This window comes from Mastomys coucha, unplaced genomic scaffold (genome assembly GCF_008632895.1).
Source record: "Mastomys coucha isolate ucsf_1 unplaced genomic scaffold, UCSF_Mcou_1 pScaffold3, whole genome shotgun sequence".
NCBI lineage: Eukaryota > Metazoa > Chordata > Mammalia > Rodentia > Muridae > Mastomys > Mastomys coucha.
Window position 1 is genome coordinate 72,230,111 of NW_022196909.1, and position 2,602 is coordinate 72,232,712.

Sequence of the window (2,602 nt, forward strand, 5' to 3'; positions counted from 1 at the left end):
CCCCCCAACCATGTCACTGGGAATCTGAGAACATGACCCTACCTGAAAGTAGACACAGCCCTTGCCTTCTGACACTTATTTCAGCTGTGGTAATTAGCGCAGGATCTCTTGGCACTGCTCTGCTCCGCGTGGACCGGGCTGGGCCGCGAGATCCCACACTCCCTGAGGCTTTCTGGCCAGTTTCGGTTGCTGAGAAAGGAAGGTCACTTTCTTCAGTGCTGTGGACACCAGTCAGCTGCCATTGCCCCAGAAAAAACAGCCTCTTGCCCATGACTCAGTGCAGCACCACACAGAAAGAGACATGAAAGCCTGGAAGGCAATGGCGGTTGCGGGGGTGGGGGCCAGCACTTGCTCAGAAGAAAATGTTCAACAGGAGGAGGGAATGGACTAGAGAGGGGGAAGGGATGGGCATGACTAAAATTCATTCTGTGACTATATGAAGCTGTCAGACAATAAAGCAGGCAGACCACCAGGCCTGCTGCTCTCAGATGGCCTCCACTTTGCCTCTTTGCCACAGGAGATACAGTAGCAGAGTGAGCAGCTGAGAGTTTAGTTAGAACTAGCAGAGGCAAGGAAACACTTGATGGGGGAGGCACTGAGCTGAGCAGCAGTTGCCCCAGCCTTGTATCCCTCCTGTCCCTGGTGTCCTCTCCTCTGGGCCTTCTCTGGGCACTCCAAGGGTGCTGTGTGTTCTTCATGGAAGTCTATTTTACCCAGAATCCAGACTGTTCTATAAGATGTTGGAACACATCTACAAGCTCAAGTTCTTCTGAAGTTGAGGTATTCGCTACAGGAAAGAGTACCAGGGAGAGGTTGCCTCTGAAACAGGTTTGAGCTGGCCCAGCTAGAGGCCACCACCACCTTCAGATTCTGTTTTGGGGAGAACTTGTTGGTCAGTGGCCCTTGGATCTAATCTCCTGCAATTCAGATGTAGTGAGATTAACATGAGGTTGGAGAGACATCTCAGAGGTTGAACGTGTCTATCCCAGAGAGAGGATTCACTTCCCAGCACCCATGTCAAATGGTTTAAAATGATCTGAAATTCCAGTTCTAGGAGTATTTGACAACTCTGGTTTCCATGGGCATCTGTGCACATATCACCCCCATACACATGCATTAAAATAAAACAAACCTTTAAAAAAATATAATGTAGGCTGGGGATAATGGCTTAGTGGATACAGGCCCTGAAGGGTCTTGAATGTAAGGGTTCTTTGGAAAGTCAGTTGTGTTAGATCGTGTTTTGCTAGGGCAGACACACGAAGGAGTGTTTTCCTGAAGAGGATACAGATGGTAGACTAAGGCAGACTCATGAAGGGATGCTTAGCTGAAGAAGACACAGCAGAGAGGGTGTTCTGCTAAAGCAAGCACATGAAAGGACATGTGATGAAGGATCTTTGCTAACACACATGTATTGATCTGCTTTATATTGCATTGCTGAGCTGCATTTTTCATGACTCTATAGAGAGAAAAAAAAGCACCAAAAATCTTCTGGTGCTGTGCTGCGGTTTCTTGCTGATTCCTCAGACTCAGGCTGACTGGCAGAGTGATGTCAGCTGAGGCAAGACCCTTGGAGAACATGTGATGTTTGGAGGGTACAAATAGGACTTGCTGGACAGTGACAGAGGCGGAGCTAGGCTTGCTTATGAGCTAGCTGTCTTTGTTGTTCTTCACTTCCCTGAGAGAGGCACAGCCGAGAGCTTCTCCTAGGCCTAGGTAGTGCCACTACTGTGGATTCATTCGTGTTTGCTCTCTTGACTCTATCAAATTGGACAGCTGGTGTGTCCGTGAAGTGTTTGTGAGTGGATCAAGCTGCTGCTGCTAACCTGTGAACTGATTTCCAGAGAACACAGGCAGGAGTTGCTCCAAAGAACCTTTCTAAACAGGTCCACTTCTCGCATATCCTTTCTTTCCCACTACCTCTGGTGAGTGGTGGGCTACAAGGAAGGTTAAAGTATTTAAGAATCATCATTAAGGGCTGGAGAGATGGCTCAGTGGTTAAGAACACTGACTGATGTTTCAGAGGTCCTGAGTTCAATTCCCAGCAACCACGTGGTGGCTCACAGCCACCTATCATAGGATCCAGTTCCCTCTTCTGCTGTGTCGTGTCTGAAGACAGCAATGGAGTACTCATATGAATAAAATAAATCTTTTTTTTTTTTTAAAAAAAGAATCATCATTAAAAATAAGTTTTGAAAAAAATTAAAGTTACAGGTACAGGTCCTGTCAAGCAAGAATAAGAACTCTGAATTTGATACCTGAAAGTGGGGTTCATCAGTGCCTGTCTGTAATGGTAGCCTGCTGGGAAGCAGAGACAGGAGGATTGCAGCAGCTCATTGATCAACCCAGCTGAAATGAGCCCGGGTTTAGTGAGAGACCCAGCAGGTGCTCGTAACTAACTCATTTCTTCAGCTCCATTTTGGGGGGCTTTGAGTCATGCAATGTATGTGGTTCATGCTAGGGCTTTTATTGCTAATGAACATCATGACTAAAGCACCTTGGAGAGGAAAGGGTTCGTTCCTCATCAGTGAGGGAAGGCAGGGCAGGAAGGCAGGGCAGGACTGAAGCAGGAGCCTAGGCCTCGTCAGTGAGGGAAGGCAGGGCA

At 47.7% G+C, this 2,602-nt stretch overlaps 1 protein-coding gene across 1 annotated transcript in view; it reads right to left on the reverse strand.

Moving 5' to 3' along the window:
• Cd70 (CD70 molecule) overlaps window positions 1–2,602 on the reverse strand; it is an 11,895-nt gene that overhangs the window by 4,252 nt on the left and 5,041 nt on the right. Inside the window, exon 2 of the mRNA XM_031347241.1 lies at window positions 43–189. The gene's annotated coding sequence lies outside the window, so the exon portion shown is untranslated. The remainder of the gene's footprint in view (window positions 1–42; window positions 190–2,602) is intronic.